The sequence below is a fragment of the Sceloporus undulatus genome, chromosome 8 (assembly GCF_019175285.1).
Source record: "Sceloporus undulatus isolate JIND9_A2432 ecotype Alabama chromosome 8, SceUnd_v1.1, whole genome shotgun sequence".
Taxonomy (NCBI): Eukaryota; Metazoa; Chordata; class Lepidosauria; order Squamata; family Phrynosomatidae; genus Sceloporus; species Sceloporus undulatus.
Window position 1 is genome coordinate 2,918,383 of NC_056529.1, and position 10,451 is coordinate 2,928,833.

At 43.7% G+C, this 10,451-nt stretch overlaps 1 pseudogene; it reads right to left on the reverse strand.

Annotated features, from left to right (window-relative positions):
• Nucleotides 1–693: 693 nt before the first annotated feature.
• LOC121914372 lies at nt 694–7,805 on the reverse strand (annotated as a pseudogene).
• Nucleotides 7,806–10,451: the final 2,646 nt, after the last annotated feature.

The window sequence follows — 10,451 nt, forward strand, 5'->3', positions numbered from 1 at the left end:
GACATAAAGCTTCGGTCGGGAGCACTTGGTTTTGTTGAAAGAGGAGGAATTTAACAAAGAAGACCTTCAAAGAACGGTCGCTTTGGGATGGTTTGCTGGCAGAATGCTGGGCTGCTGACCGGTGAAGCAGCTACTTTTACTGCTTTCTGCTGGTCCTTTGCTTGTTTCCTTTGGAGTGGAAGCCATATTTCTGTGGTTTAATGTTTTGTTGAAAGGCTAGAAGGCTCAGTCAGTCCTGAGTGTTTGTCTTGCTGAGAAACAAAACCCTAATATGAAACCAAGTTTTGGGTGCATCTTTGGTTTATTTTTGGTGCCGTCAACTTACATCCAAGTCAGTGCTTTTTCCAATAATAATAATAAAAAAAAATCCACCAAACTGATACCTTTATAGGACAAAAAATGCACAATATACACTCACAAGCTTTCAAGCATCATCAGGTAAAGGTGTTTAAAAAAACCACACAAGTGTCATAAACCAGAAAGGAGTATTTAGGAAAATAAATGGAGAGGATCCAGTTGAAGATGCTCATAAAGCCACATTTCAGTTACATCAAACAGGAATAAATCAACAATCAAATCTGCAAATGTGGAGGGATGCATATATATATATACACACACACACACATACAACACAATACGAATTTGCCTTAACATTATGTGCAAATGCAGTGTTTCCTGTGAGCAAGGCTTTTGTCAAGGACAAAGAAATGACATGCGATGCCTTCTGTGGTCAAGTGCCTGTTCTTGGTTGACAAGGAGCTGGTTGACAATCACTGCAAAAGGAAAGAAAGAAAAGGGCCCATTTGGTGTTTAGAATAGCCTCTTCCTTGTGTCTCTCTCTTCTTTTGCAACACAAGCAATACCCAATGCTGATATTGCCTTTTAGAGGAAGGAAAGGATACAGTGGGTGGGATGCCTTTAGGCGTCATGGCTGGGACAATATGATCCGAGACCTTCAGGTACCCAAGTGGCATCACTGTGGCTGGGTGCGATGCAGGTTACCAGCTGGACCATGGCATGCGGTATATGGAAGACTAGCTTTCCATCCATCACAATGACCCCCAGCCAGCCGCCTGCTGCCCACCCAGAACCATAGCTACGGCCCCCAGATGCCCATTTAGGATCCAGTATGGCTACTGCCAATGCTGCACCTGAACGTCTGGAAGGTGATGCTGCAACCTCCAGATGACTGCTACTGGAGGGCAATGCAGCAGGCTTCATATGGCCCATTCAGGGTCTGATGCAGTTTGCTGGGTGAGAAGCTGTCCCAGATCCTGAATATAAAGCACCACACTCCCACAGCAGCCCCACCATTGGGTATCACTACTGCAGCTTCTGGACGCCCTTCAGAGCCTGGCATGCTCCTGGGCAAGGAGAAGGGAGGAGATACCTTTCTTGCTTGTCCAGAAGCTGTGGCCCTCCACCAGGTGTACCCCTCTGCCGAGTGTACACCACACCTAAGTTGTACATCCGCCACAGTATGATCCATATGCCATGCACCCAGCTAGTGACACCCCTGCAGATACCTTCGGCAGATGGACGCTTGGAGGGCTCATAGTCCCGACATTGGCTGATGACCCTCCTGCAGGAATGATGGGCAGTCTTCCCCCAAAGGTTCCTGGTACTTCTGTCTATGGACTTCTCATAAATCTCCTCTGAAGTACAACCTAAAGCAGGAAACACAGAGACAAGCTGTGGGCCTGAGTGGATTCACATGGATGTCCAGATATCAGCTACCTGATCGATCCCATTCCTGGTTTGTTTCTGTAAAGCATTTTTACCCTGTTTCCAGCCAAATGGCATGCAGATCAATCTAAAGCAGGAACACAGCCTCCACTTCAGGCTTACGGTCCAAATGATTGAGGCATGAGGGAAAGGGGCTGGGAATGGCCAAAGAAGGTAAGAAATCCAGGTTTCCGTCTTAAGGTTTCTAGCAAGAAGCTGAGTTGGTGCAGGACGGAGCCAGGGGTGGATGTTGCTTCAGGGCTGGACATCCTTCCATTTTTGCCCCATCCTCCAGCAGATGGGAAAGGAGATTCTTCCCAAATGGCTTTTTTCATTCGGAGGACACTCTGGTGATCCACCCACTAAAGAAGAGGCCCGGTCCCGACTCATGAAGCACCTCACCGCAAATGGGATCTCCCGGTTGCAACTCCCACAGCACAATGCCAAAGCTGAAAGGAAGCAAAGAGAGCCCAGTGGGGACTCCTGGAGGGTCAACGGGGGTCTCCAGACAAAGAGCCATGACTGCAGACAGACAATGGGACAGATTTGACAGGAAGTTCCTGGTCCTTGTGCTTTGAAGCCACGGTTCAGTATTGTATTCTCTGGAGCCCTCCATCACCTCTGATATTTAAAAGAGGGGTACCATTTCACCTCCTGGAGGAAGAGGAGAAGAAAAGGAAAGAAGGAGAAGGGTGAGGAGAAGGAGAGAAAAGGCAAAGGAGAAGAGAAAAAGAAGAGAAGAGGAGAAAAAGAAGAAAAGAAAAAATAGTGGAGGGAAAGGAGAAGAGAAAGAGGGGAAGAGGGAGGAAGGAATGAAAAAGGAGAAGGAAGGGAAAGAAGAACAAGAGAAGAAGAGGAGGAGGAGGAGATAAAGATGGAGAAGGAGAAAGAGGAGGAGTAGATGGAAAACAGTAAGATGGAGATTCCACACATGAGAGTAGTGCTGCCCTGGCAATCCTGTGGGATCGTACCTGTATATTTCACTGGCCTTGCTGTAGGGAGTTCACGACGCTAGACCCTCGGGGCAGATGTGGCCGAGAGCGCCACCTCTTTGGGCGTTTTCTCCTGCACTTCCCACGATGACGACTCCGTTTGCTCCAGCTTGAACCAGACAGCTGAAGGAGCAAGGAGATGCCCAAGGAGCAAGTCACACAGGGATACAAGAGCTTCTGCTGGATCAGACTCAACACGATACACATAAATACACACATGGATCTCACCTTCACACAATAGCCTTTTGCCACCAGGAAGTTGGTGCTGTTGATGCAGCGGTGCAGCTGGCCCTTGTCGCCCACTTGATCACCTGCAGCCAAAGAGAACCAAGAGCAATAGGATGTATTTTATCTTATATTGTAACCCACCTTGATCCATAGGAGAGCAGGCTAGAAATATAATAATTTTTCATTATTATTAATAGCATAGCATGCAGTATTGCAAACAAGGGTGCATCATTCAAGGCCCAACTTACCATGCAAAGACATCCCTTGTTTTTAATGCACAAAACAACAGTATTTCTCACCCAGACTGAGCTCAGAAAAGACTTGAGTCTCCTTCACTACATAATTATATTGCCTGATTCCACTTTAACTACCAGGGATCCTAGGACTTGCAGTGTGTAGACTCTCTGAGAAAGAAGGCTAAAATGTCCCACAAAACACAAATCCCACATTCCATTGGCAGCTAAAGCATGCCAAATTGCATTAATCCTGCAGTGTAGACGCAACCTCTTGTCCTCCCTCGCGTACCTGTACAGACCGGCCGCGGCATCGGAGGCCATCTCCGTCCGAATCTCCCAGGATAAGCCGGGTTCCTTCTTCAGGATTCCCTCAGGGTCCCCTTTTCCCAATACTCCATGACAATGGAGTATTCGGGATCGAGCCTTGAGCAAGGAAATGGTTCAAGAAACAGATGTTGGTGTTTTGCTTTGATCAACTTGCCGTTGTCTCGTGCCGTCAAGTCATTTCAACTTAGGCGATCCTAAGGCACCCTACATGAGGTTTTCAGGGCAAGATTTCTTCCGAGGAGTTGCCATTGCCTTCCTTTGAGGCTGAGAGAGTGTGACTTGCCTAAGGCCGCCCAATGGCCCTGCATTGAGAGCCCCCAACTCCACAATGCAGACAAACCACCCATGGAAAGCCCAAAATATCTCACCCTTTTCATCAATGCAGATGCATACATCCGAAGGATATAGGGAGACTCCAGCCTCTTCAGGGTCCTGACCCCCTCCAAAGATCTCCTCACCTTCCTGAGACGGGTTCGAAAAAAGGCTGAAACCATCTCATTTTTTAATTTTTAAAATTTTTATGTGACACAATTCATACAAGAAGTTACACAAATACATAATCCTGTATACTGTATATATATTGTATGTTCTATCACACCTTACCGAATACCTTTTATATTCCCACCTCAGTGCTCCCCTTCCCTGGGAGCTATTTTTCACCCTTCTATTCCATCCAAAACTCAGTTCCTCTCGTTAGAAGTAATCTCCATTTTCTCTCCAATAAATTCTTTCCAAATCCCCAAAATCACTTCTTTCCACAATCCCTACCTATAGACGGATCACTACTCCTCTACTATATCTTTCCAGCCAAAAGGTAATGTTATTATGGTGAAACGGGTAACTTTCAAGCTCTGTGCCTTTTTTTTTTGGCTTCCTCTCTCTTCTCTTCGCTCACTTTTGCACCAAGAGGTCACAAACGCCTGCCAGTATTTGTTTGGACTGAAATAGTGACACAGTTATATTAATAAACTATTATTCATTTTATAGGGTTTTTGTGGGTTTATTGTTTTGTGGGTTCAGAGAAGGCACGTCCGCAGATGCTGGCAAAACGTCAGGAATAAACTCTTCTAGAACAGGGACACATGACCGAAAATCTATGAAAAACTATGGATGCCAGCCATGAAAGCCTTCGATTTCATACCATTATGATGATATTACTACAGCAGTAGTACTACTACTACTGCCTCTCCCCATGGTTGACATAAGGAACAACAATAGACACGTCGCATCAGTTAAAAACACAAAATGCACATCAATTTAAAAGGGCATACATACAATCTACTCCATGGAGATTGAGAGCAGAGAGGGCAGCTCCTTCCCTAATGAACCAGCCCTGCAATTACCATAGACAGGCCTCCGGCAGCAGATTTTGAAGACTTGAGAAAGGAAGCAAATGTCTACTTTTAATTATGGCCATGTTTCTGCTGCCAAGATTGGGAGAGGCACTTCTACCAGGTGAAAATATTTGACATCACTCCACACTTTGGGAACAGAGCGCACACCATTCTCCGCTCTGCCAAATACTCAGATCCAAAAATATAAGCTACCTAGAAATTAAAACCTCTTACTTGTTTTTGTTTTGCCTAAACCCAAGCGTCAGGCGGTGGCCTCAAATTCACTTTGTGGTTTCAGTCTGAACTTTAAAGAAGTGACCCAAGGTGCTGGGCAATAAGTGCCAAACACTCTCAGCATCATGGATGGCACCTTTAAAGTCTGGGCTATAATCCATTGTACACTCATCCCTCCATATTTGCAGCTTTGATATTGGAGGATTTGATTATTCATGGATTTGATTAATATGTTCTGTCTAGGAATATCCAGGTCCTCCACTGCAACTCTATGGTCAACTTGAACTAAAAGTCGCACTGGAAGACCTAGAGATTCCTAGAGAGAACACTCCACTAGGCATTTGTAGCTCCTCCGGCGCAACTCTATGGTCAGTGTCAGTCAGACGTTGACCACAGAGTTGAAATGGAGGACCTAGAGATTCCTAGAGAGGCAGGTCAAAACATGGTGTTTTTGTTATTTGTGGTTTTTCCATATTCACAGGGGTCTTGTGCCACTAATCCTATCAAATATTCCCCTCCAACTCTGGATTTCCCAGAGGCACTCACTGTGTGTTGGTGGTCAGTGGGTTTCTGAAAACCTTTACAGCCACCGGAGACTTGTAATATTCCCCTTTGAACAGCAGGTATTTCTTGGCTTCCGTTAGGAGGGTCCTGTTTGTGATCAAGCTCTTTTCGATCTCTGTGATTTCCATCGGAATATCCACCTGTTGTTCTAAAAGGACGATAAAAGAGTTAGAAATAGAAACATGCCACAGAAGGACAGATGAAGGAGGAGGAAGGGACCATGGTCATTTGGGGCGATCCAACAGCCCCCCAAGTTTTTAACTAGCAATATTTTCAAGGGTGCTCATTAAACGGTGCAGAGGCCCTTCCTTCCTTTGCGATGTTGCAGAGGATGCTCCTAGCTGCACAAAATACCCAAGTATTCCAAATACCAAAATAACAATCAAATACCCAAAACTGTCTTCCGCACAACAGCTTCCTTGCAATGTGCCCAAAAGAAAATGGTTTGCAAAGATGAGGATGAACAAAAAATACTTGCACATACCTGATTCTTCCCCTCTCCTCCCTTTGCACACTGGCTTCAGAGCATCTTTCCTAATTTCTTATACGGTTTCGGATTCGGTTTCAGAATTTGGTTTAAAATGAATTGCTTCCAGCGCAAATGGGAACCGGATGCGGATCGGAATCGGTTTAGGATGACATGTGGCAAAGCAGAAATGGATGTCCTGTGCAGGGACCGATTCTATTTTAACCAATTCATTTCCCAATGTGAACCACCACAATTGGGTTATCTGTCTCAGGAACCGGTTTAAATAGAACCGATTCATTTGTGAATGGGAACCACAAGCGGGTTAATTTTATTAATTTTATTCGATTCCGTGCCAGAAAATGCGATCGGGGCAAATGTAGCAGAAACCACGATCCGATTTAGAATCGCTTCATTGATTCAGAACTGAAAACCGATTTCTGCGTAAGTGGGAATGAGCCCCATGTGTTTTGGACTTCAACTCCCAGAAGCCCCAGCCAGCTTGGTCAACAGTTAGGCATTTTGGGAGCTGAAGTCCAAAACATCTGGAAGACCAAAGCTTGGCTGAGAAGATCCACATGAGACTTAGAAGCACCTTTGAGCATCTCCTTCAAGGAGACTTTGTCCTCCGCAAGGTCTTGGCAGCCTTCCTTGCAGACAACGCTCTTCTCAAAGCAAGCCAAGATGTTCTGCTCCACTTGAAGCTGCAGCAACAGCCCTTCGCCAATGTCCCCAAGGCGCTCATTCAGGTCGGCAAACTTGTCCAGCATGTCTCCGGCCGTCAGGATCTTCTTTATCTTTTTCTGGCCATCGTACTTGTCCAACAGCTCCTGGGCTTCTTTCAGGAGGTCCAGCATCCTTTCCAGCATCCATTTCAGCTCCAGGGACAACTCAGGCTGAGCTCGGAGAGGCCGAATGGGCCGCAGCAGGATCTCCATCCGTTTCACCAGACGCTCCTTCTGCTCCTTGCAGCACTTCATGTCCTTCGCTCGGCTGTAGATTATTTGCGCCACCGCCAGGATGCCCTCCACGACTTCCATAACTGCAAGACATCAAGTTTGGGGATGTTATAAAAATACATATTAAAAGATGCAGTTGGAAACAAAATGGGTAGCCTGGAAAAAAAATGTGCAGTTGGGAAATTGATAATGCGCAGTTGGGAAAACGGAAGGGAAAGCAGAAATGTGTATGTGTAAATGCATTAAATTGAAAGGGACAGTTTGCACACAAATTGGTACTCGGTTCCATAACAAATGGCCCAGATCATATCTAAACGCTTTCTCCTTCTTTCCTTCTTTTTATCTACTATTCCTTTCCTCCTTTTCGTCTACACTATTCATTGCATTATGAAATGGACTGCAACAAAACCTCAAAATCCACAGGAGAGCGAAACGTTCATTGGCCAACCAATAATGCACAAAATACATCATGCAAGCTTTCGAATCTCCACTGGCTTCTTCATCAGGCAAAAGATGTTTAAACATTAATTAGATCCTACAAAAGAGCTTTAGTCTCTTCCATCAAAGTCCAGGAAATGTGGCAGGATTCCTTCTCAAAACCCAGCTTACCTTCTAGTCTCTCCAAACCAAGCCTTTTCTTTCTCTCTAGCTGTTTAGGATCAGGAACTCGCTCCAAAACGCTTTGCGAAGTGTCTGTACTTCCTTTTCCTCAAAATATCGTTCCTGCCCACAAAGCGGATATTGCAGCTCCAAAAGCAAATGACAAACCTCTTCTGACAAAGAGCCAGCGCTTCTGTTTCGTTTTCAAAAAAGGAGTGCAAACTCAGTGGAAATAATATTGTAATAGGGAAGTCCCTAGCAGAAATACCAAATTGTGAAGCTATCTTGGGAAATTCAGTGGAGACTTAAAAAGTCATATATTCCCCATTCCCAGGGGGAAAAAATCCTTCAAATTCCTAATTGTTGGTCTTTTCGTGTAGAAGATAAGCAGCAGAGATTGGATGAATAGTAAAATCAGAGAGTAAGAGTAGTAGAATGAGAGAAGTTCCGAGTCTTGGTTTTGTCTCCAGATTTCTTCAGCTATATCCAGGGTTGCCATAAGTCAGGACCTCCAAACCGGGACAAATGTAGGACAAATGTAGGGCGACATTTTCAAATGTAGGACACATTTTATAAAAATGGAGGACACGCAAAAAATTTGAGGGTTTTTTTTAAAATGTTAATATAAATGCATGTTTTTTAGGCATGATCAAAATGGAGGACATTTTGGCATCATTCCTAGACAGATGGCAGAAATGTACTTGCCCTCGGGTTCAACTGTACTTCTCAGAAGTGTGTACTTGGGCAAGGGACTGTGGTTTTTCTTCACTGCGCATGAGTTTGTAAAAATCACAGCAAGTTACATTGGTCATGCCTCAGAGGCTTGTTGATATCAATATCACCATCATCATCATCATCATCATCACTATAAGTGTCCAAGAAAGGCAGACTTGTTAGCATTCAAAGCGCCATAAATACACAGAAAATGTACTTGTATATATTTAATAATAAAAAATAATGAAAAAAACAAAACAAGGCAGGGTTGTATATATTTAATAATAAAATTACTGTAATAAAATAAAAAACAAGCAATAATAAAAATCAATGAAATAAAATAAAATAAAAAGCAATAATAAAAATTAATGAAATAAAATAAAAAAGCAATAATAAAAATTAATGAAATAAAATGAAATAGAAAGCAATAATAAAAATTAATAAAATAATATAAAAACAAGCAATCATAAAAATAAATGAAATAAAATAAAAAAGCAATAATAAAAATTAATAAAATAAAAAAACAAAAAATAAGTATTTTTATATTTTTAAAAATTACTGTAATTAAAAAAAACACAAACCCAAGGCAGACCTGAAATGGCCACTGACTCACTTTTCCACCTCCTCCTCCTCTTCATCCTCCCCATCTCCTACTCTTCATCCTCCCCCTCCTCCTCGGTGCAAGGGCTCCTTGGGAAGCTCCGTGCGAGGGCACGCAAGTGGGGGAATCCTTTTTGAACTGCTTTGCCCAAAACTGGACACAGTATTCCAGGTGAGGTCTGACCAAAGCAGAATAGAGTGGCACTATGACTTCCCTTGATCTAAACATTAAACTCCTATTTATGCAGCCTAGAATTGCATTGGCTTTTTTAGCTGCTGCATCACACTCTTGGCTCATCTTTAGCCTGTGGTCTACTAAGACTCCTAGATCCTTTTCTTATGTACTGTTATACTGGGCTCATGCACTGGGCAAGTGAAAAAAGACTTTGTATAACACTTCACTGTCAGAGACTTTCTTTATTGAGGTGGCGCACTGGTGGCGCAGTGGGTAAATGCCTGTACTGCAGCCATTCACTCGAAACCACAAGGTTGCGAGTTCAAGACCAGCAAAAGGGCCCAAGCTCGACTCAGGCTTGCATCCTTCCGAGGTCGCTAAAATGAGTACCCAGACTGTTGGGGGCAAATTAGCTTACTTGCTAATTAGCTTACTTGCTGTTCACCGCTATGATCTTTGGAATAGCGGTATATAAATAAAACAAATTATTATTATTATTATGTGTCTGTAGTCCACAGCCAACATGACTACTAGCCATTGACAGTTACATTTTGCATGAATTTGTCCATCCCCTTTTAAATCGATCCAAGCTGGCAACCACCAGCATGTCTCCATTTATTACATGCACCTAGAAACCACCCCCCTTGCTTTCCGTTGTCATAGCATGGCAACTGTGATGCTTGCTATGACTCTGTATTGTGATGCGCTTATGGTTCTGACTACAGTTGCATTTCATCCGTTAAGCTCTTGCTCTGAGAAGAGTAGGGGAAGCAGAGCCTGGTTCCCCAATGAGTTTAAGATGGGAAAGGGAAGAGTAAAGGATAGGGTTTAGAGACAGCATGGTGTAATGGTTTGAGCATCGCACTGCATCCCTGGAGACCAGGATTCAAAGCCCTGCTTGGCTATGGGGTCCAATGGAGTGATCCTAGGGAGGTCCCAAAACTCAGAGTAAGGCAAAGGACTTAGTTTTATTCCTCGTGTGTTTGGAGAAAACACCTGGGGTAGGATAACAAAGGTAGATGTAAGTTAAAATCATTTGGATGAGGAAAGTAAAGTATTTTGTCTTCTGTTACCAAGGAAGATATTCAAGTCAGTATCTCTTAGTGCTAAATGAATGAGATGTCATTGGATCATGATTTGTTTGGGTTTTGCTGCCAGTTAGAATCCATAATATCCAAAGCCCACAAAGCAGTGATACCTTTATTGTCGCAATTGAAATGCACAGAATACCTGTTTTGAAGTCTGACTGGCTTCTTCTTCAGGAAAGATGCTAAGAATCAGACAGGAGGAAAATATA